Genomic DNA, 23,771 nt, shown 5'->3' with positions numbered 1-23,771 from the left:
CTTTGGCCTCCCTTCAATGGGCACTTACCCAACTCATAAATACAAGAGTAGCTTCCCTGAACTTTGTTTCCACTCAGGTAGAGTTGTGAAGGTTTGCTCAGTGATGCTCTGAGGAAAACCAGGAATCCAGATGGGCTTGTGTTCTGAGCTGGTTGTTCTCTAAAACCCAAATAGTGTTGCTCAGATAAATTAAGATTTGCTTATTAACATTAAAAATATATTCATCCCCAGGTAATTTCACATTCCCCTTTGCTCCCAAATTGGTATGGGCAGTGCTGCTGTCCAAAATAAATGAAGTGTGTGAAGACAGACAGTTTAAAGTCAATGAGGAATTTCAGACCTTTTACATCTCACTTGGCTTTCACCTAATTTGTTAATGGGTATGTTTTTCCCTGTGGGAAAATAAAGCTTTTCTCTCTGACATTTCATGAAGGATCTACTAAACCTTCTTTTGTCCCTTTGGGAAAAATCAGTTGAATTGGCTTTTCTGGTGCCTTTTTCTGTTTTCCCTGGAGAATCTGAGTTGGTTCTTAACTCTTTCTGCCCCCCAGGCCTTATGAACAGTATGACAAACCCTTAGATACCTTAGAAGCCTAGGCACAATGTAGGCAGCTATAGGTTCACTAGGGAGAGGCTTATTATGTAAAAAAAAATTGGATATATAGGTGAAGAGATGAATATTTGCTCATTTTAGGTGTGAGCTGAAATAGAACCTTGCAGAGGGATGCATGGTGAGTTTGTGATATCGCTGGGAATTCCTGGATCTCTTGGGGCACCAGAGAAGAGGATGTGTCCTCAGACCTAAGGATTTGTGAATGTTTCCAAGCCTCCAACCACCTTGGGACACAGGTGTGTGTCACCACCAGGGATGGCAAAATGGGGACCTTGGTGTGAGACTCATTGCTCCAGGCAGGCGGGCACATCCCTTGTAAAGCCTCAAAGCACTTTCATATTAATCTACTCTCTGGTGGCCAGAGCAGCTGGGATGGCTCCTGTGCTCTTTGATTTATCCAGACAGGCTACCAGGGTGTTTGCTGCATGTTTCCTTAGAAGTTTGTCACAGCCTGACACACACCACCCATTCCCGTGGTGCCTCGCAGAGCTCAATCAATGTCCTTCCCTGCTGCAGGAGGAAAACATGCTGAGCCAGCCTTGCAAGCTGCTCCAGCCATGGGATACCTGATCCTCAGCCTGAAAGAGCCTTCAGAGCATGAGGTCTGTCTGACTCTCCATTTCTTTTTTATCCCCATCTCTCACTTCATGTTCTGTTTGATGTCCATCCTGCTGTGTTTCAGGTGAACGACAGTGGGACATGGTTGTGTTGGTTCCCTTTTTCTTAGCAAAGGGAAACATCTTCATTCCATAGGTATTGATGAAGCAGAGTATTAATTTAAAACTTGCCCTAGATTAGTGTAGAACAGCATAAATAACAAGCAGGTGCTGTGAATGATTTGGATTTGTGAAGGATTTGGACTGTCACTGTTCCACCACACAGGGAGTGTTTTACAGGAGACAAAGTGTTTTCTGTGTCATTTCTGCATTTGCTTTACTTAACAATAACCATTAACCATCCACTCTTAAAAAATCATCTTCTGCTAGGATACTACCAAGAAAGAAGACAATTTGGAACTTGCTTTGAAATAGCACTCTCATGGGAACTCAAGCGTGGTTATTATTGTGCTGCTTGGAAAGCTGCTTTTCTGTCCAGCTTCCCTGTGATCCCTTTAGCTCTATCTGATACCAAAGGCTTGAGATCTCCAGATTAGAAATTAAATTCCACCTCTGTGGCCCAGACCTGATGACCTGCTGGAGTCACAGCAAATAGGTTTTCCTTTATAGTGAGTGCTTCCAGCTAAAGCTGCTTTTTGGTTAAAATCAAACTTTTTTTTTTTTTTTTGGGAAAAAAAAGACAATTAAAGCCATGTGATGCAGGTGTAGGAATAATAATTGACTTGAAATTGAGTGGGGATTATTCAGAGTGATGGCAGGCCCTGATCTTGCAGGGATTTAGGTGCTTGTTTTGTTCTGCTGGTGTGTGAGTACACAGGACAGTCGGGAGGGCTCTGTCCTGGGGGATTTAGGGGAGGCTGTGGCATGGCCAGGAACTGTGCAGTTGGGATGGGATGGGTGGGATGCAGCACTTACAGCACCAGGCAGCAATTCCTGCTGCTGAGTTGGGTGCAAACCACAGCATTTCAGGGCTGGACAGGTGTGGTTTGGGTGTCTGGTACAGGAACAGCAGCCTGGGGAGGGCAGGAGAGGGATTTTCCCATTGTGATTTCTGTTTTATTTTGCAAATGTAAAAACTGGGAGTGACTGGTGCCAGGCCTGTGCTGGGAGGTGGGGACTGAAGAGCCTCAAGGGAAACTGGCAGAAATCAAGATATAAGTGTGATCACTGAAGATGTCAGTCACTGAGATGGGCACTCAGCTGTCTGGGGGCCTCTAATTGTGCTGCTCAGAGTTGGTCGTATATTGACTGTGATAAAATTGAACATTATTGTTTTAAACCAAATTTGGAATCCAGAAATGGAAGGTGAATGTAGTTTATAAATAAATATTTTTTCCATTGAGCTCTGAAACAGTTTTGAGCAATTCACTTAATTAGTTGGATTTCCAGCAGTACAAAATGTGACCATGTCAATTTAATTACCAGCATATCTACATTCTGCTAGTGTGGGGATTATTTGGAGACTGGTAGTAGCCTGATGGATTTTCATCCTGCTCACATACAATATCATGGCTTAGATTTTTTCTTTTCTTATTATGAGCTTTTACTCTTCTTGCAAGAGTTTCCAGTGTCATTTCTGCTGACAGATGCTGCTTAGGACAGATTTATTTTTATTCCCTTACAGTTGAATTGGATCAAACATCTTTTTCCATATAGCTCAAGTTTCCACAATGGACTAACTCCTAGCTGACTACTCTGAGAAGAAAATTGTAGTCATTTTTGTGACCTTCTTTAGAAGCAGTTGAAATATATTTTGGCATGTGTCCATATAATCTATTAATTTCCACTTCCTGTCAATTGCAGGGATTCATGATTATAAATAGTATGAAAAATTTTAATGCAAATAAAGAGAGAGAGAGAAAATCCAGCATTTGGTCTATTTTTTTTCCTACTTGGATTCAGTGAGGTGTTGAAACATGCAGGGCGTTTTTTCAGGCTTTGATAAGGATCTCTCACATTCTCATATAAAATGCTAAATTAACAATAATCAGCCCCCACGACTTACAGCCCTGCTCAGTGCATAGCTTGCCTTTCTCTTGGGCTTCCTCTGAATCCACAGATCTGAGGGCTTTTTCCCTGTGATCTGAGAAAGCAAAATTCCTGACAAAACTAATGACTTGGGGCTCCTGTGGCATTTTAAAACCTTTCCTTTTTCCCCATGAGTGGCTGCCTAATGTGAGTGGGATTTCAGTGGCTTTTTAAAAATTTGCATTATTTCCTCCCTGCAGTTGGGACATTCAGCACCATTAGCCTGCCTGGCACAGCAGTGGCTCTCTGGTGAGGTTTTCTACCAGGTTTCCTAATCCACACAACTGAGACAGTTTATTGCCTTACATTTTGGGTAATGGTATCTGACATGGGATTTTAAAGCATTTTCAGGTCCTTTATGCTGTGATGTTGTGGCAAATCTGTAAGATGTGAAGGACCAGAGATTTCTGAGCTGGTAGGAAGTGGAATATTCTCAGCTGAAATCCTTCAGAGCAAGCAGTGACCATCCAGCAAGGAAATCAACTCCGAATCCTGAAAGCAGGAAGAGGGGAAAGTTCTGAATCACAGAATCAGAGAATATCCTGAGTTGGAAGGGACACACAGGGATCATAAATCTGACTGCTGGCCCTGCACAGACACCCCAACAATCCCACCCTGTCCCTGAGAGCATTGTCCAAATATTCCTGGAGCTCTGGCAGGTTTGGGGCTGTGCCCATTCCCTGGGGAGCCTGAGCAGTGCCCAACCACCCTCTGGAGAAGAACCTTTCCTGATATCCAGCCTAAACCTCCCCTGGCACAGTTTGAGCTGTTCTCTCAGATCCTATCACTGTTCACAGAGCACAGAGATCAGTGCCTGTCCCTTCTGTAGCTGTAGCTGCTGGATTTGCATTCTCTGCTCTTCCATTACAGCTCCACTCCTGGCAGGAGGGGCAGCTCTGTTCCTCCAATGCCCTTCCCAGGCTCGTGGCTCCAGTCTTTCTCTCTCTGTTGGCAGGACCCTCACCCACTATCTGTGAGGCAGCAAATCCCATTCCTGGGAAGCCGTGGTTTGCTTCTGCTGCCAGCTGGAAAACCCTACTGTGCACAAAAGCAATGAAACATCTGCAGAATCTTCTGCTGCCAAGCCCTGCCACCACCACTCCTGGAATAGTTAATATTAGGAAGATTTGGCCTTAAATTTTCACCTTGGAATCGCAGGGTTGGGATGCTGCTTTTGGCTGGATCATGTGCTGCTGTCAGCAGGGGAGTGAGTGGCTGGGATGTGCTGAGCCAGGGAAGCTCCAGGATGAAGCAGCAAAACCCTGCCTGGCCAGCTGATGGCCGGTCACACATTCCAAGTGTCCGGCCACCTCCACACCCCCGGGGCAGCCCCTCTGGGCTCGTTTCACCTCCCAGGCAAAGGCACAGCTTCCATCACTCAGCATCCATGCTGCTGCCTTTGTTTGCTCCGGAGGGTTTGGGAATGCAGCGGGATTGCAGCTCATGGCTGGCCGGGCGGGGAGTGCTGAGCTGTCCCTGCAGCTCCGTGCAAATCCTGCTTTGATACCGAGTGCTGCGGAGCGGGTGACTTCTCAGAGATGCTGTGGGACAAATTAACAAATGGCTTGCTCTGAGCAGCAGGGCCTGGAGGTCAAACCAGGCTCCTCATTGCCAGAGGTCAGAAAAAATTATGGGAGGGTTGGTGCAAAGCCCTGGGGTGATGCTGTGCTGGGATAACTCCCTTTTGCCGGCTGCAACTGGACCCTGTGGATACCTGACCAGCACCAGAACTTCCCCACAGCCACCCCTGGCTTGGCCATCCAGCTGAGCCCAAAATTGTGCATTTTCTTGTGTTTTCCCCAATATGCTTGGGATTCTGGGAAGCTGAGAGTTAACATCAGTTCCCCAGTGATGGAGCTGGACGGGTGCCCTCTGTGGCTTCTTGGGCTGTTTTGCTGTCCCCAAGTAACTGACAGAGCATCAGTTTCCATCCCCGTGGGTACCCACAGATCCGTGGTCAGCCTCCGAGCTCAGACAGGAGAAAGCAATGTGCCCTGTGAGCATTTGGGAAGGATCCACATCAGAGAGAAGAAGAACTTGAGGCTCTAAGAAGTCAGAGCTGAAAAAATCCAGTTAATCTCTCTCCCTGCAGACTCCCCAGCCTGCTGGGATATCACTGAATGAGCCCCTGTTATGTCTGTGCTGCAGGCAGGGCTGCCGGGCAGTTTTAAGACATTTAAGGGAAATTGAAGGAAATTTAAGGGAAATTGAAGGACAAGCCCTATTCCTGGTCATGAGGAGGTGTCTGGTCTCTTTCATGGCCTGGAGGAGGCCTTGGGGTGTGCTCTGTCAGGGGTGGAGAGGGATATGGTGGGAGCTGGATGGGTGATCCCTGTGCCCGGTGAGTCTGGGCAGCGGGATTGCTGCATCTGGGGAGAATGGTCCCCACACATGGGTGGGGAGATCCCTGCCTGTGGGAGGTGATTCCCACGCTTGGGTGGGGTTTGTGTGGATTTTGTTCCCTGCACGTGGGAAACCTGGATGGGAGGATCCCTGTTTCTGGGAGGTCTGGGTGGGGGATCCCTGTCCATGGGTGGGGTATGGCGGGGAGATCCCTGGGCATCCCGGTCTGGGGGAACTGGGGATGGGTGATCTCTCCTGGTGGAAGTCTAGCTGGGTCATCCTCAGGAACAGGTCAGGGAGGGGGGAGTCTGGGTGGGTGAGATCCCTGCGTGGGGGGAGTCTGGGTGGGTGATCCCTGGGAGTGGGGGAATTCTAGGTGGGTGATCCCTGGGATCCTGCTGTTGGGGGTGTCTGGATGGGTGATCCCTGGGGATCCCCACATGGGGAGAGTCTGGGTGGGTGATCCCTGGGATCCCCGTGTGGAGGGAGTCTCGATGGATGATCTCCCACATGGGGAGAGTCTGGGTGGGTGATCTCGGTGTGGGAGGAGTTTCCGTGGGTGATTCCTGGGGATCCCCGCGTGGGGAGAGTCTGTGTGTGTGATCCCCGGCTATCCCCACGTGGAGGGGAGTCTCGGTGGGCGCACCTCAGCAGCGGGTGAGGGATCCCCACGCGGGGAGCTCGGGGGGCGATCCCGCAGCGCTCGGCCGGCTCGGGGCGATGCACCCACACACGCGGCAGGGCCGGGCGGTACCGGGGCTCCCCGCGGGTGGGCTCGGGGCCGGGCGGTGCCGGTGCCTTTAACGCGCGGGGGGGCGGCCGCAGGCGCGGCGGACGTGCGGGGCCGCCTCCTCCCCTTCCTGCCGCCCGCGCCGCGCAGCACCGGCCGCTCCCGCTCCGTCCCCGCAGCCCCGGCCCGGCACGGCCCTGCCCTGCCCGCCGCCGTCTCGGTGAGTGCCGCCCGCGGAGCGCCGCGGCTCGCAGCGGGGCAGGGCCCTCCCGGCCAGGGGCGGCGGGCGCAGGCCGCGGCGGGCCCGGGGCTGCGGCCCGGCCGGGGGGGTCCGGGCGCGGCTCCGCGCCGGGGAGAGGCCGCTGCCGTGGGGCTCGGGGGGCTGCGGTGGGGCTGCGGTGCCTCCCGAGCGCATCTCCCCGGAGCGGGGCGAACGCGGTGTTCCCGAAACCCGCTGCGTTAAACTGCCCGCCGAGGGGCGGCCGGGCGAGCGCGGACGCCCCGATTGTGATTGGGGAGCGTTCCCCGCCGCTGCCGAGCCCGGCGAGCTTTGGCCAGCGGCGGCTGCTGCAGCGCCCGGGTGGCCGGAGGAGCTTTAATGAGCTGCGCGCTTCATTACCGCGGGCTGGGCCGCCCTGGGTGCCCGTGCTGGTGTCAAATGCTCGCCAGCGCTGCTCCCCACCCTTGGAAGTGGTGGTGTTGGTGGTGTTTCATTTCTGAGGCTGCCGGTGCCCTTTGGTACAGCCCCGGTGCGGGCTGTGTGCAGCTCTGTTAAGCCTGGAGGTGTTGGTGCCCCCATCACCTCTCCTCTGCTCACAGCTGCCTCCCTTCTTCCAGTCTGCGAGTTATGGAGAAGGAAAGAGGAGTTAAAGTGGCAAAGCTGCACCTTTTGTACCCCGCTGCCTTCAATTGATGGAGTATTTTAATTGAGTAGGTGGTTATTAAGAATAACGTAGCTTTGCATCTTTTCTGCATTAGACAGTGACAAGTTCTGCTCTCTAGTGATGTGCGTCCACCTGTGTGCTTTAGCTTTGGCGTTTTATAACCTTTTTCCCCCCCACCCCAAGGCTGTGCTGTGTATTTTGAGGTCAGTGTTAGAAAACCTCGAAGATAATTTCTTGCTTTGTGGAAGAGGAGCTGAGCTGATACCCTGCTTGTAACTCTTTTCTGTTTAAAATTCTCCCTTTTTCTCCCCCCGTTCCTTTAGTGTTTCCATTGCTGCCTCTGTCCACTAAAATGATATTTAGTTGACATAATTATTTCATTTGACATCTCTTTACCTATGACAAGGCAAAAATCTCTGCTGGGCAGTTAGAACTGGTTGCTGCAAAAGTTGAGAAGGGATTCAGTTCCTGTGTTCCACCTCCTTTCAGATGTTTTTCCTTGCCTTTTCTCTCGGTGGATCGCTATCATCCTCCTGTTTGGCTTGGGCTGAAAGTGTTTCTCTGCCTCGTGGACCTCTTGCCTGCTGCACTGTAATTTCTGAACAGGCCATGCAACTCGCTTTACCACATATTTTTTCTCTTGCCTCATATGCTGATGCTGCTTTCTGCATACTGTGATTAAAATAACTTTTGTGTGTAACTGCAGCAGTGAAAGGTTGGGGATTGGAGAGAAACACTAATTTTCTGGTAGAGATATTACCAAATACCTTTTTTGGTAGATTTTTCTTACCACCCCCCTTTTCTAGCTCTCAGCTAGATGCTTGCTGCTCTCAGAAATAGCAGCAGTAGGATCTGAAGGACACAATGAGATTTTAATTTTGTCCTTTATCCCCCTGTCACAGACCTGATGACTACTTTGTTTTTAAAACCCCGTGAAGAAAAGGGAAAGACTTGCTCAAGCCTGTGGTGTTGCTTGGTTAGCTCTGTAACAACTTTCATTTGCGTCATCTGCTCTTGCTGTTGGAGATTTGGTGGTTATGGCTCAAAAATGTCTAATCATTCTTGACCCTTGGTGCTGTAAACCTAGGGCTAAAAAAGCCCCTTAGTAGCTGGAATTCCCTGTGAATTTCAGAGGTGATAGCCAGGTCTGTGTTTAAGCTACACCCAAGACCCTAAAGCATGAGGACACAGGGGACAGGACATGTGTTTTATTTTAAGCATCAAACTTGGTTGCTCCTAATCCCTTCGCCTGCTGCTGCCAAGGCACCCACCTCTCACCATTGACTCTGTGAGGCTTCAGCTGCCAAGTTTAGTTCCCTGGTCATACCCCAGTGATGTGCCTGAGTAAATAGTGTGAATGACTCCTGTGCTGTCCAGGAGGAACCGGGAGGAAGCAGAAGGTAATTCTTCATCCTGCTCCTCACTCCAAAAGCTGTGGCAGCGACCCAAATCAAGTTTAGTTTCCCCATTTTTAGCACCCATCCGTGCTGTGGATGCCTTTCATAACACAGCTACTTCCGAGGTGAAACTTGATCAGTTTATTCTTTCTCTATCTCCTCGGGAGAGCTGTTGGAGAACCTCCTTGAAGGCTCGAGCAGTTGCTGAATTTCCATCCTCACGGTGTTCATGGCCTGTTTGTGTAATTTGTTTTTGGTTCTAATGTTTCCATTTGGTCTAAATGACTGTTTTCCCTCCCTGATGTAATTAGAGCAATCGGATCCCCTCTTGACCCCTTGTTTTTGTAGGTTAGACAAGTTGAAGTCTTTAAGTCTCCTTGAGTTGTTCTCTTATCGATATTCTCAGGATTTCCTTGTCAGTGACAACCTTTTGCCTTTGCCCATCAGAACCTTTTTAATGTAAAGGGAATTTTATGCATTTGTGTTTAGCTCTTAAACTTCCTGCTCTGCATTGGCAAAGCAGCAGGATTGGGCTATTTTTAAAAGTAGGAATTTTTGGGAGGGGGCTGATTGTTGCACTAAGCTCACAAACTTTTTGACATTCCTCGGGTGATTGTTTCAGGCTAACGAGACAGGGAGTTGCTGGGCTAAATCTGTCCCAGACAAATCACTTCTTGTTAATGACTGTGCATAAACTATGGAGATGATAAATTGGAGAATTACCAGCCCATGACTCCTAGGAATCTGCTTCTCCTCTCATCATTATACAAGATGTCCAAGCAAGTAAAACACATGGGGACCTTTAAAAAAAAAAAGAAGTATTTATTTATCTTTTTAGAAATGTAAAAGCTTCTTCCTGTTCGCATGCCTGAACTACAGCTGGTGCAGGAGAGAGGGTACTTGGGAGCTTTGAAAACTTCCTATTTCTTGCCAGAATGGAGCCTTTAAAGTATTTTCTTACAATGGGGACTCTTTGGCACTTTTTCCAGGCTGATGCCTGTGGTCTGTGGTTGGGAATGCATCTGTGCCTGCTGGCGTGGGCTCTGCCTTAGAGACTGATTGCTGCTTTTTTTTGCCCTCATTTCCATTGATTTCAGAGCAGGAGCAGCAGCTCTTTCATGGATAAGCACCATGCATTGATCTGGACTCTGCTGCTGTTGCTTCTAGTTGAGGAATTGTTTTTTCACCTGGTTGAGGGAAGAAGCAGAGTGAATCCAGGTGCTGCTCAGAGATAGTGCACAGGCATCTACAATTCCTGCCATTCCTCTGTCAGGGGTTTTATTCCCCTCTCTGTGAGAACTAAGCAGCACCTGGGCTGCCTTCCCTGTGTTTGAACTCATCCTCTCCTGGTCACTGCCATGCCTTTGTTCAAGACTGCTGCATCTAATTAGATTACATTAGAATGAGTAAGTGAATCTCGATAAATGAGCTTATAGGGGCACTGTTGGGTCAGCTCAGTCCCTAAATATAGGTCCTGGGCAGAGGGCAGGCTTGGTGCAGGATCTCTCCATAGAGCAGAATAAAACAGATCTCCTGGGAGTGCATAAATTCCACTGCCTTGGCCATCCTGTCAGCCTGGATGCTCCACAGTTTTGGTACAAGAAATACCAAAGTCCACCCAAATACGAAGTTTCTTTAATTGAAGCTTGGTGCAAAGTTGGAAGGGGAAGTCATGGTAGTGGAAACTCTAATAATCTGAGGTGCTAAAGAATGCAAATCTCATGATCCTTTTTAATGCTTCCAATTTAACTAGAGGTGAGGGTTTTTGTTTTTTTTTAATTCTCTTAGATACTGTAGAAAACAAGGAAAAAGAGGAATGGTATCTGTTGTATGAAAACTCTGGAAACAATCTCTAACTGTACTAACACAAAGAACATTATCTCCTTGTCACTATGTTGTGCAGAGAAGTAATCTGGGTGCTTCAAGCCTTGAGTTTTGCTGTGGAATGAGTGGGGGGTGGGAGGGAGAAGAGAGGGGCAGGACTGTAAGGTTTATGGGTAATCTTGAGAGTTACTTCTTTGCAGTTCTCCTCCTTTTCTGCAATGTTCTGTTTTTGTTAGTGCTTTGTGGCCACCCTGCTTACCAAAATCTGCAGCTTTAAATTGCTGTTACTGAAGAGAAGTAAAAGTAGTTTCTTCCCCTTTTCTTCCCATGGAGATTTATTTAGAGGAACAGCATTTTTTCTTTTTCAAATGAAAGCCTCATCTTTGCTTGTCATCACTGGGGCTGCATTGTAACTTGGAGAAAGTGTCTGTAAATCAGTCATGTGGACAAGCTACTCATTTTGTTGCACTAATAATCCCTGTTATAAATAGTGTTGCCCTCTGCTTGCATTCACAGCTCTTTGCTGTGGTTGCTCTCAGGTGTGCAGGATTTTCAGTGGTAGTGAAACACAGGGAACAGCTCTTCTTGCATGGTTTTCTTCTTTTTCCATTGGACACTCTTCCATCTGGCTGATCCCTCTGCTTGGCTTCCCTGTCTGGATCTGCTTTCAGCCAGGCAATCCTGCAAATCACTGCTCTGCTGGAGCTGCTGCATCACAGCTCCCCTGCTGCAGGAAGCATCTTTAAGCCCTTTTATGCTGTGAAGTTGAGGAAATAGAGCAAAACTCCTGTTTTCCTTCAGGTTGCAGTTGAATGACTAATGGAGCATCCGGGAAGAGGTGTGTTGATGTTATCCAGCAAATCACAAGTTCTGATTTTGGGATTACACCTATTAATTGAATATGTGACCTTTTCAGCCTGCCTGTCTGGTGTCCAGCTCGCAGAGCATGTGTTGAGTGACCCAGGGAAAATCAAGCTGGAGTTCAGAATTACATGGGTGTCAAAGGCTCTTAAAGCCTGGTATATTTATGCCCATGATTCATAGTGCTTCCAAAAACAATCCAGCTCTCATCCTGCAGAGGGGAAGTACCTCAGTCCAGTGTTATCAACTTTTGCTTAGCTGCCAGAGCAATATAAACTCAACTCAAGTTATTTTAGGCTTCTTATTCTTTTGCTTCCAAATCCCACCCTGCAAGTTCCTTGTAGCAGAAATGCTGCCTTAGTTCTGTTTTACACTCTCCTGTATGGACTGAAAACGGTAAGCAGGGTATTTTATTTTGGGGTTGTGACAAATTGTAGTACATCTCGTTCCTGTCTGTGGTGTGAAAAGGTGTCTTTTGTCCCCTGCTGCCACACAGGAAGGAAGTTGTTGAGTCTGGGAGATAAAAGCTTTATCTCCTCCCCTGCAAGGGACAAGCTGCCCACTCTAGGCTGGCACCACTCTGCTTTGTTCTGCCTGTAGTAGGGCAGAGGGAAAAGTTTTCATGGGGAAAGTTTTCATGGGAAAATGTGAGTGGACTCAAAATGTGTTTGTAAGTGCGTAGCTGTCAAGGAAGATGATGACTAAGCTATTGCACAAGGTGCAGCTCTTCAGGGAACTCACCAGGATTCGAGTGGATCATGACTGACTCATAAGAGAGCCTATAATACCAGGCAGCTCCTAATTTCATTATTACTGGTTTGGTCTGACCACTGGCCATGACTACTTTTTCCCAGCCAGTTTGCTGTGAGGTTTTAAGTTGGAAAATCTACACTTGATGACAGCAAATTAAAAAGTCCAATTTATTGGAGGAAGTGAATGGTTCCCAGGCCTTGGGTGGGAAGTGCTGCTGGCAGGAGTGTTTAAGCTGATGTCTTGCATTTGGCTCACATGGGTGTTTCTCCATCAGGCACCTGGCCTGGCACTTACCTGCCCATTTTACAGAAGGGGAGGCAGAGGCCAAGCTCCTGCAGGTGAGGATGCAGCAGAGCAGCTGATGGTGCCTTTTTCTTGGTCCCATCAGTGACCTGAGCCCTGGCAGTCAGCTGGTGCTTGATCTGCACTGTCAGATAGTGACAGGACAAGGGGAATTGATTTAAACAAAGAGAGAAGAGATTTAGATTAGATATTAAGGAAGGAATATATAAGGATATATATATAAGGAAGGAATTCTTCCCTGTGGGGGATGGTGAGGGCCTGGCACAGGTTGCCCAGAGAAGCTGTGGCTGCCCCTGGCCCCCTGGAAGTGTTCAAGGCCAAGCTGAACAGGGCTTGGATTAATATGGGATAGTTGCTCTATAGCAGGGGGTTGGAATGTGATGATCTTCAAGGTCCCTTCCAGCCCAAACCATTCTGTGATGTGACATTGAACTGCTTTCCTGCAGCAACCAGGACTGTTCCCACATGCCCCTTTCTCTTCTCTGGTGTGGGTGGGAGGCCAAGCCTGGCCCCAGAAAGAGATGTTGCTTCTTGCCTTCCAAACTAGTTTGAAAGGCTGCCTTGGTGTTCAGTGCTGCTTTGCCCTCTAAGTCATCACTTAATGTTACAGGTGGACATCCCAGCTTGGCTTTCATGTTGGCATTGCCTTTAATTCTGTGTGAGGACTAAAAACAGGTACATGAAACCAGTTGCAGGATCTCTGCTGCTCCTCTCTGCTTCAGCTCCAGGTGTACCTGAAAGCATCACCATGGCTACAGCAGCTTACAGCCACTGGAGCTTTTACAGGGCATATTCAGATCTGGGAAGTGGTTGGAGTTTAGGATGCTGTGCCAGGCCTTTCCCCCAGGACTAGGTGGGAACTCTTTTGTCTCCTTTAGCTTGCTGTTCTCCAGGAGACTCTGTCCTGTCCTTGAAGCAGGCAGTGTCTGCAGTTCTCAGTGGGTGTGGTGCTGGGAATTGGCAGAAAATGGAGTTTACAGGTCAGTGCTCTATCTCCTGTCACACCCACTGACCTTTGCTTGGTTCAGCACCTGTAGGCAGTACATGTGGCTCCAGCTGTGATGGAAGGACAAAGGACTGCTGCTTTTTCTCTTCATGCTGCCTGGTTTTGTGTTTACAGCAGTGGTGGTGGAGGTCCACCAAGCTTTACTTCTCCCAGCTAGGAAGGTTCCTCCCAACCCTGTCCCCAGTGTGGACAATGAGCAACATTGTCCAGAAGAGAGGCAGAGATGGCATCTCAGAGCCTTGGAAACCACCAAGCTGCCCAGAGGATTTATGGAGGTTTTGTTAGGATTTTATTGGGTTCTCTGGGCTTTCCCACACCAGCTCAATGGGATCACTGACAGTTTTTCCTTGTTACCTTCACCTAAGGTCACTTCCATGTCTTCAGCCTGTGCTACACTACCACTAGGATTGGGTTGCATGCTAAATTTAGTGAACCCTTCTACAGCTTGGTTTGTGTATGTAAAACCAGAGGAGCTTTTAGCAGCTTTTAAGGGGTTAGAGCCTGGTTCAAGACCAGGCTTTCTTTGCATGGGTGGCAGCACCCCAGGCCAGGTGTGGGAGGGTTCTTCTCTGCCTCAGTGTCCTTCCACAGAGGGATTTGCTGGGGTGCAGAGCCTGTGGGTGGCAGGGAGGGCTCTGGAGGTACAATTAGAACTTGCATAACATGGTCTGCAGTCTGAGGCATGTGAGAAGTGCTGATGAAGGGGTTGGGTTTCAGAAGTTTTAAAGGCTTGTGAAAATTCTTGATCAGATGTTTCCATTACAATCCTGCCTTATTTAGCCCCCCTACCCTCCATCTCCCAAATTTCTACCTCTTTTCCTATGCTGTTTGTGTACCAAAAGTTGATATTTTGGCTTCAGGTCTGTTGTGTCTATTTCTAAGCAGATCTTTTAATCCCTGCTTGGTATTACAGGCTATTGGAGTAATAGTTTGAGATGTAACTTAAGTTGGAGGCAAATAAGTTTAGATCTGAGTGGTTGCAATGAAGTGTTTGTTCAATTTCTGCACGCCAGAGGAGGAGCAGATTGTGGGACAGCAAAGCAAAGGGAGTGAGAACCCAGAGAGGCGTGAGAGAAATGACCTCAATTACTCTGCATTTCTGTTGCTGAGCATTTTTGGGCCTTTTTAACAACCTGGCATGTTCTTGAGTTCAGATGAGTGCTGAGCACGCTGGGGCGGGTGTGTGTGCCTGTGTTAGGAGGCTGTTTTGGGGGCAGAACTGTGGGTGTTGGGTTCTTGACTTGAACTCAGAACTCTTCAAATATGCATTTCAGTCTCCAGTTTCTTTAGGAGGCTCCTGCAGTCTTGGTCCTTATGGTCACAAGTGGAAAAGAACCAGGAAACCTTTAGAGATGTGCTTTGAACACACCTTTTGCAGGGTTCTCATGTGGTGTTACCCAGCTCTCAAAAACTGCACAGTGTGAGGGTTTATGCAGTGAACTGGATTGTGGAACTGGGACCAGTAAGGAGGGTTGCAGCATCTCCTGGGCTGCTATTGCTCAGAAGAACATTAGTAACCCTCAGCATCACTCACCTGGGGCACCAACAGCTGCATGAGGAAGGTGGTAAAATAAAGCTCCTCCACCATGTGGCTCAGGTGTGATTCAAGCATTAAGCAAGTCTGGAGGAGCTGAAGCCTTTTCTCTGCTGCTGAGGGGAGTCTGGTCCCCTCCTCTGGGTGTTTTAAGAGTCAAATATTGCCTCAGGGTCTGGAGGAACGCTGCACATGTGACCTTCTCAAGCTGCCTGCCAGAGCCTAAAGGATGTGGGTGATGACACTGTGAGATGACACCGGCTGTGTATCATTTCTTCAGCTGGGAGTGCCTTCAGCAGGCTGGTCAGTGAAGCACAGAGAGGTTAACAAGGTGAAAAGAAGCCTTGTGGGGAGGAATGAGTGGTGCTGCTGTTCAGGAGCACATCTTGTGGAAGCTGAAAGGATGGCATCTCAGTGGAGCTGTAGCCAGTGAAATTCTTGCTGTAGTGCAGGAGGTGTTTTGGATGGATGATGAGGTGAGCTCTTAGCTGCCCTTGATAAATGAGATACGTGCAGTGTCTCAGAGGAGAGCAGAGAAAGGCCCTAACACTTCACCTGCCTCAGCAGGGAAACCACCACAGTTCAGCAGCAATTTCTAAAACTTCGTATTGTGCTGTTAAATAGAGTTAGGAGCTCCAGCTCATGATGCAATTTATACTTTGAAATGCACTGGTGTAACTTGTATGAAATTGCTTCTAAAGCCTCTTTTGTTCCTAAACCATTTAGAAACTTTATTTCTAGCAGTATTAACAGCACATAATCTACAACATGAGGGATCTGGCTTGGCTATAGAAGTGCTGTCTTTATGCCTGCATGGTAACATGCTTTAGGATAAATGTTGAAGGACAGCTTTTGCTATTGAGCTGTCAGACTAACTCATATCTGCTGTGGAAGTTTTCATGATGGAAGTTTGTCCAGCCTTCAGCTGGTGCAAATTTCTGCTGGAGCAGAAAGCCAAAATATCAGTGCTGTAGGAAGCCCCATCACCAGCAGTGATGTGGTCCTGAGCATACCTATAAACATTCCCTGTATTCAGAGGGTTTGTAACTAGAGTGTAAACAGTGCTTTAATCTGGCAGATGATTTTAAATTTAATGCACAATTGAAATAAAATCCAACCATCTTTGGAGGTGTCATTCCTAATGTGACTATGGATTAAAACTCATTGATTGCTACCAGCAAAAAAAATGAAATAAAACACAGTGCCCCTGCTCCATGCAGGGGCTGCAGATTGACCATTACAGCAGTGAGCACCTTGCTGGATTGAGAATTGAGTGTTTTCCCGACTTGCAGCCAAAATGCAGCCATGGCCCATTGCTGCCCATTTGTTCCCACGCCAGCATTGTCCTCTGGCCTCAGCCCCTCCCTGCAAGGTGGGAGCAGAGGAAGCTGGGCAGGGTCCTGTTCCTTGGGTGCAGCTCAGGGCAGCAGAGCTGTCTGTGCACAGGGGAAGGGAGGGTGATGCCTGCTCGAGCCTGGCTGTTTGGGTTTTCCAGAGTTTTCGTGTCTTTCTGACCCACAGCTGTGATGTAGAGTATTAAAAGTAAAAATAGACCTGCTGATGCAGTGCTCACCAGGCTGTGTAGGCTGAAGAGGAGGCAATTCCAGCCTTGTAGTACTCCCTAAATTCTAGTTTGGTAGTTGTGCATGTTGGTGATAGTTTCATTTATGATGCCTCTGTCATTTTACAGGAACTTTGACTTCTCTGTGTTTAGTCTCTGTTCCTCCAGTCATCCAGCTAAACTGAAGCTGCCCTTTTGAGGGTTGAGAAACTAACTGCATACCCCTGAGTTTTAAACTCTTGGCACATTTGAAAATTTATTATCACTCTGTGAACTTTGGTTGTTTAACTGATGGATACTTTTTCCCCCTGTTCTTTTATTGTACTGTGTGTGGTGACAAAGAAGAAAGATCTTCCCTGTTGATTTCTCTCTGTTTGCAGCTGAAGAATTATCAAGACCCAGTCTGATGATGGGGTACAGCAATCTTGTTTCACTTGCTGCCTTCTGATGCTCTCATTTAGCTACATCTGTGCCACACTGACAGTAATTTTGATACAGCAATCGCAGGTTTTCTCTTTAGAGACAACTGAAATCACTCAACTGCTTAGACATAATGTGTGCAGTGAATAATGTCTTGAGACTCCAGGTAGTTAGGAGAAACCACATGAAAGCATCTAGATCTGATATGATTCACAATCACTGAAGTTTTGATTTCCCTCTGAGCTAACAACTCTCCTCTGCCTTGCAGCCTGTTCCCAGCACAGCTCAATTTCATTTTCCTCTAGGAATTGGGATAGATGAGAGCATCCGTCTGCTGCTGGCTTCTCCTTTTGTCCACTGCTGTTCAACAATAGGATTGTCGAGTCACTGAGAGGTTAATGAAGCTTTTTTTTTTTTTGTCAGTGGTCCAACCTCTTTGTATAGCTGTGTGGAACAGCACACTGAACAGAAATAATGGGAAAATCTTGTTGCTGGAATGACCGGGGTTGTCATTTTGTGATACCAGGGTAAAGACCTGCTTAAGCTTCAGGCTTCTGGCTGTGTTACAGGGTGGCTGAGCACAAATCCCTCTGCAAGAACATTAAATATTAGTTTCTCTGAGTCTCCTTGCATCCAGCAGTGTTGGAGCAAGGAGAGGCAATCTGAACAATTACAGTCAGTTCAGCAGTAGCTCCCATTTAGTATTTAGAGTGGTTTTGTTACGAGCCTTTTGGGGTTTGGCATTGGAAAAAGGGTGAATTGTAGCCCTTAATTATGAAGTGTGGGAACAATTGGAGCTGGACAGACAGGCAGCAGTCCAGCTCCTCTTCCTGAGCGAGCAAAGCTTTTGTGCTGTGCCATCCCACTGCACAAATGACCGTGCTGGGCTGTTGCTGGATTGATTGGTTTTGATCCCTTTTAGGAAGGGGTTTGAAAGCTCTAATTTTGGGTTTATCACAGTAGTGAGACTCCTGCCCTGTTGCTCTTAGCAAGCCTGTTACCAAAGAACTTCCCATGGAGGGGGGGAGCGTGGCATTAAAAACCAGTTGTTAAATCCAGTTGAACTGGGACATCAGTGGCTTGGCTTGTGTGGGTTCAGTGACAGAAGTAACTGCAAGGAGAGATGTGAAGATGCTTGTGCAGGGAATGGAGAGCTCTGAGAGGGAATTAACCTCGAGATAGTGTGGGATGGATGGCACGTGGGTGAGCTGTGACTTGCTGGATGTCACCTGGGACACTTGCCCTATCTCTTATCAGCTTGTGGATGAGGGCACCCAGCAGAGCAGGGTGGCAATGGGATTTACAGGAGTGTTTGCTGGTGGCAGTGCTCCAAGAAACTCTCACCTTTTCCCTCCAGAGCACCTCTCCAGGCTGGGTTTTCCCTGCAGTTCAGGCAAAGTTCACCTGTTATCACCCAGGCCTTGCTGCTGGCCCCAGCTCTACCTCCTTTCCAGGCTCTCATTCCAGCAGACTCATGCTGAAAAATGGAAAATACAGAACTCCTCTTTGGAGCATAACTTCACCTTTTTTTCCTCTCTTTTTTCATTTTTCCCTCCCCTCCTGGGAGCTGCTGAGCCTCTGTGGCAGCTGCTGTATGCATGGCCCTGCATTCTCCTGTTGGGAATGTTAAAAATACCAGCTACAATTTTCCCTTTCCACATACCAAAATATATTAATGTGCTGCTGCTTTGATTAGTCATTTCCTCTTCTTTTGTTCCTTTCGCAACAGGGTGAAGGACAGCGTGTGCACACTTGAGTAAAATCTCGTCTGGTTAAAAGTCTGAAGCTAAATAGATTCTCTTGGTTGGTACCTGTCTTTGTTGGCAGAAGAATCCTGTTCTCATCCCTTCAACATACATTAAAAAATGTCTGGATAAAGTCACTTTTATGGTGTTCAGACTAAGAATATCTTTGTGTGATTCATTTTTGTAGTGGAAAGAAGTTCTAATGTGAACAAGATTAATATTCTTACCATGAATTTAATATATTCTTGCAGGAGGACCTTTGGTGATACATTGCTATGAGAAATTTTCCAAATTAATTTATTTTGAGGTTTCTTGTCTTCCTCCTGTGCCATCACCTCCGTGCACACATTCCTCCTTCCCTGATCTGTGAGACCTCATTCAGTGTGGGTGCAACCTTGGTGAAAGCAGCAGTGTGACACTGTTGGGCTGTGCATGGCTCAGTTTGGGGCAGTTCTGGCAGCCTCTGCACCCTTGGGGTGTGGGAGTACAAAGGTTAATAAATCCAACTTACAGGGACCTGCTGAAGTTCCTCTGAGTGACTTGCTTGCCCTTGAAAGCTGGTTATTTTTTATTTCTCTGTTGCTGTGGCTGCCTTAGTGAGAAATTTGGGAGAAAAGTTTTAACACCAGGCTGTTTGGGGAGCTGCAGAGCAAGTGGTAGGTTTAAAACTTTCTTGTGTATGTGGAGGAATTCAAGTGAACAAGCTAAAAAGTTGCCTGGTGAGTATAGCTAAGGGCAAAGTTGAGTAGAAATCCAGAGAATCAAGCAGTAAATTAAGACTGAGCTCTTCTCAGTTATGTCCAAACTTTAGAAACAGAACCCATAAACAACATGCCATCCTCTTTAGCAATCTGTCGTGGTTTTCCTGTCCTGGATTCAGATGGAGGACAGCTTGTACTGCCCAGGGAGGTGAGGCTTGGGCAACAGGGGGGCTCCTGCCACACAGCCTGGGGGAAAACTCTGGTGCTGGGGATGTGCAAAACTTGCAGGAAGGGGATTTTACCTCTCCTGGGATGCACAGGCAGTAACACACTCGAGTTTCTCCTTGATTCTTTGCACCTCTTGTGTATAAAAACCTGGGTTGTTTTTTTTAAATGGGCATTAGCCTCCCAGTACTCAGATGCCATTCATACTTTCACAGAACCTACTAAGGCAAAAAAAAGCTGGACTTTGCTTCTTTTGTTTCTGTCTCTTCTTATTTTACATTTGTTTTTTAAAATATTAACAAGAAGTCATAATAAAGAATGTATATTTATATAGTTATATTTGCTATATACACTGGGAAAGGGAAAATGTTTCATTCCAGCAGTTTTCTCTTTGCAGATTGCTGTGAAGGTATGAGTGGAATTTGAGTACTGAGAAGCTACTTCTCATACCTGCTTTCCTCTGTTATGGAATCATGGAATGATTTGGGTTTGGAAGGGACCTTAAAAACCATTTTGTTTTTATCTCATGCCATGGGCAGGGACACCTTCCACTAGACCAGGCTTCTCCAAGCCCCATCCAATCTGTATTTGAACACTTCAGGAATGGGGGCAGCCACAGCTTCTCTGGGCAGCCTGTGCCAGGGTTCACCACCCTCACAGCCAAGAATTTCCTTCCACACTTGGAATTGGATGTAAGGAGATGAAAGGGATGTAGCAGCCCTACATTTCTCAGGAGATGATAGTAATTTTTTTTGTTGTTGTTGTTTTACCTGTAAGTTGAGCAGAGGGTGGTCAACTGCACCACTCTCATGAGTGCAGACCTTGTTTTAATTGAGTTGAAGTGATGGAGCATGGCAGGGGTAGGTGCAGAATGAGCATACTTACACTAATGCAACTTCTTCCTGCGTCAGGAAGGGATTAAGCTGTATTAGAGTGAGCAAACCCAGCTGGGCTCAGACCTGTAGTGTACCTGCCCAGGCTTTTCAGGGACTGGTAGCTGCTCCCTGAGGCTTTCTGTGGGTCCAAGGTGAAGTTTATACTCTGAATATCTATTTATACACTAGACCACAACAGCTGTCTTCAGGCCTTTGTTGAGGTGCACAGTGGCTTTAAAGCTGTGTAAATGGCTTTTGTGTGTGGTAAAGCTGAGCTGCTGTGGAGTGTCACAGTGGGCTGGATTGTACAAACCCCTGTGAACTTCCCAGACAGTTAATTAGAATAAAACCAGGTGTGGCCTGGTCCCTCCCTCCTGTCCAGGTGCTGGGTAGAAGCAGATTTCAGGTGTGGTTGTGTGTGTTTAGTGCTTTAGCTTGTCTGACCCAAGAGTTTTGGCTCAGATCTGTACCTGGCTTGTGCTTTTGGATTGGCTCATGTTGCAGGAGATCCCTTGATGCTCAAAAACTACACGACATATGGAACTGCTGCTCAGCCTGGGAGCCTAAACTCAGCTTTGGCCATAAGTCTGCTAGATTTGGCTCTTATTTGTGGTATTATTTTGAGAAAATTCTGTGATCTTTTTTTTATGCCTTCCTATTTTGAGAAGTATCACTTCCCAGTTCCCCGTGCACGGAAGCAGGTGGTGATTGAAGAGCAAATGTCTGATCTGGTCCCTGCCTGTGTGGAGAGCAGGGAAAGGGGAAATGCTTACCCAAAAGGCTGAGCTGGCTGCTCAGGAGTTTAAATGCCTCTCAGATAGTTCATGGTGGTGTGGGCAGAGCATGTCTGTACATGAATGTGTGAAGGAAGGAGCTGGGGAAGCCTCAGGGACTCCTTGGAAGTAGCGATGGGAAGATGCAGACTTGCTGAGTAATTCCTGCTGGAAGAAAGAAACCTTTGATTCTTTACTGGCACTTTGGAAAAAGGTTGTGTAAAGATAATTTGTTATCTTCTGACTCTGGAGATAATAGGGATGTGTGTGTGTGTGTTAGCTGGTAGTGATTTAAAGGTGAAATTTGCAGTTTTTGGAGTCTGGTGGAGCCAAGGACATTTTTTGCTGGTCCTGATGCACGCTGGTTTTTATCCCAAGTGACATCCCCTCACAAATATTGCAAGAAATGTTTTGGTTTCCTAAGACTTTCCTGTGCTGAACAATATAGATTCATTTAAGTTGGAAGAGCCTTTTAAGATCAAATCTAACCATCCCCTCAGCACTGCCAAGGTCACCACTAACCCACGTCCCCAAGTGCCACATCTACACAATTTTTAAATCCCTTCAGGGATGGAGACTCCACCACTGCCCTTGGCAGCCTGTGCCAATGCCTGGTCTCCCTTTCATTGAAGAAGTTTTCCCTAATATCCAAGCTAAACCTCCCATGGTGCAGCTTGAAGCTGTTTCCTCTTGTTCCATGGGAGCAGAGCCTGAGCCCCCTTGGCTGTACCCTCCTGGCAGGGAGTTTTTGAGAATGAGGTGATCCCCCCTGAGTCTCCTTTTCTCCAGGCTGAACCCCCTCAGCTGTCTCTGCTGCTCCAAACCCTTCCCCAGTTCTGTTCCCTTTTTTAGAAAGCTTCAGCTCCTCAGCATTTTTGTTGTGAGTGACCAAAACTTCTCCTAGGACTGGAGGTGCCCCAGCAATGTCCAGCACAGGGGACAATCCCTGCCCTGATCCTGCTGCCACACTATTGCTGATATCAGTGTATTGTGCTTTGGTGAACCCAGTGGGGTGCTGCTTTGGGGTATTTGTGATGCTTTGTGAGCTGCCAGGCAGGGATGCTGAGTGGGCTTTTCCTCGCTCCGTTCCAGCAGCAGGTGTGTGCGTGCATTTATCCCTGGCTAAACGCTCACTCCACTTTCACTGGTGCTAATTCCAGTTCTGGGCTTTATCCTACAGCCCAGGTGGTTTCAGGGCGTCAGCTGCTGCCTGGTGAATCCCTGCCCTGCCTTATCTTGCAGGAACTTGCCCGAGCAGCCGGGCTGTGGTGGAAACCTCCTGGGGGAGGTGCCTGGGTGCTCCCTGCTGCGGGCGCTGAGACAAGATCAAGGACATCAGCTGGGTGCTGGTGGCAGCCCTATTGCACTCCTGGCTTCATCTTGTCAGGTCTTGGCTCTGAAGCTGTATTAAAAAAAACCCTCTGAAAGTAAAGGCTTTTGTTGGAGCAAAGCTACTCTTCCTGGAATTTAATAAAGAGCTTGTCTGTGTTAACTAACATCAAGCGACTGAGAGCAGACAGAGCCCAACAGATGGTACAAACAGCGGCATGTTTGGAATGGAAAATATTTACCTAGAGGGGTTTTGAAGCACTGAGCTTGTGCTCTGCAAATGGCTTAATTGTATCAGTGAAATAAAGTGGAGAGCAAGATTTATTGACAAGTTTTGCTCTGCTCTTGCTGTCAGCACCTTGGAGGGGGTGTCAAGCACTGTTGAGCTTCCCTTGAACAGGTCTTCTTCCTGGGAAAAGTAGTTTTAACACCTGAATGGCTCAGTTGGTGTTTTTGAGTGTCTACAGCTTTCTCCTGTGACTGCACAAATCGTGCTGTCAGGGCAAGTATTGAAATGAAAAATTCAGAGCTTGAAATGCTGTTTGTTATGCTTACCCCCCAGTCTTGGGTTTGGGAGGATTGGTGTAAACAGAGCATGGAAATACAGATATAAAACTCAGACTGTATTCTTTAAAAAGAATACAAATATGTAAATTTTACCCTGAGTAATGTGTGCAATTTGGATGCCAAAATATAAGAAGGTTATAAAAGTATTGGAGAGTACCCAAGGGCCATGGAAGTGGTGAAGGGTCGAGAGGGGAAACCTTGAGAGAAGTGGCTGAGGTCACCTGGCTTGTTCAGCTGGAGGGGATGAGACAGGACAGACTTCATCCTGGTCTGCAGCTTCCTCACAAGGGGAAGTGGAGGAGCAGATGCTGATCTCTTCTCCCTGGTGACCAGTAATAGGATCTGGAATAGCTGGAGCTGTGCCAGAGGAGGTTTAGGTTGGGTATCAGGGAAGTGGGCACTGCTCAGGCTCCCCAGGGAATGGATACAGCCCCAAGGCTGCCAGAGCTCCAGGAGAGTTTGGACAGCACTGCCAGGGATGCCCAGGGTGGGGTTGTTGGGGTGTCTGTGCAGGGACAGTGGCTGGACTCTGATCCTTGTGGGTCCCTTCCAACTCAGAATACTCTATAACTTTCTTCTATTCTGTTACTATTCTATTCTGTTACTCTGTTTTGTAATTTTCTGATTTGCCACTGGGATCAAAACTCACAGGTCCATGTAGACCTTCAGCTTTTCTGGCTGC

General features: G+C 47.5%; 1 protein-coding gene across 18 annotated transcripts in view; it reads left to right on the top strand.

Moving 5' to 3' along the window:
- Positions 1 to 6,403: 6,403 nt before the first annotated feature.
- KTN1 (kinectin 1) overlaps positions 6,404 to 23,771 on the top strand; it is a 73,760-nt gene continuing 56,392 nt past the window's right edge. For 9 of the 18 annotated variants that reach the window (XM_056492821.1, XM_056492810.1, XM_056492826.1 and 6 more), the window contains exon 1: positions 6,404 to 6,551. The gene's annotated coding sequence lies outside the window, so the exon portion shown is untranslated. The remainder of the gene's footprint in view (positions 6,552 to 23,771) is intronic. The other 9 variants (XM_056492822.1, XM_056492815.1, XM_056492820.1 and 6 more) reach the window with 2 other exon arrangements.

Source organism: Oenanthe melanoleuca, chromosome 5 (assembly GCF_029582105.1).
Source record: "Oenanthe melanoleuca isolate GR-GAL-2019-014 chromosome 5, OMel1.0, whole genome shotgun sequence".
Taxonomy (NCBI): Eukaryota; Metazoa; Chordata; class Aves; order Passeriformes; family Muscicapidae; genus Oenanthe; species Oenanthe melanoleuca.
This window is presented reverse-complemented; position numbering and strand designations above follow the sequence as displayed.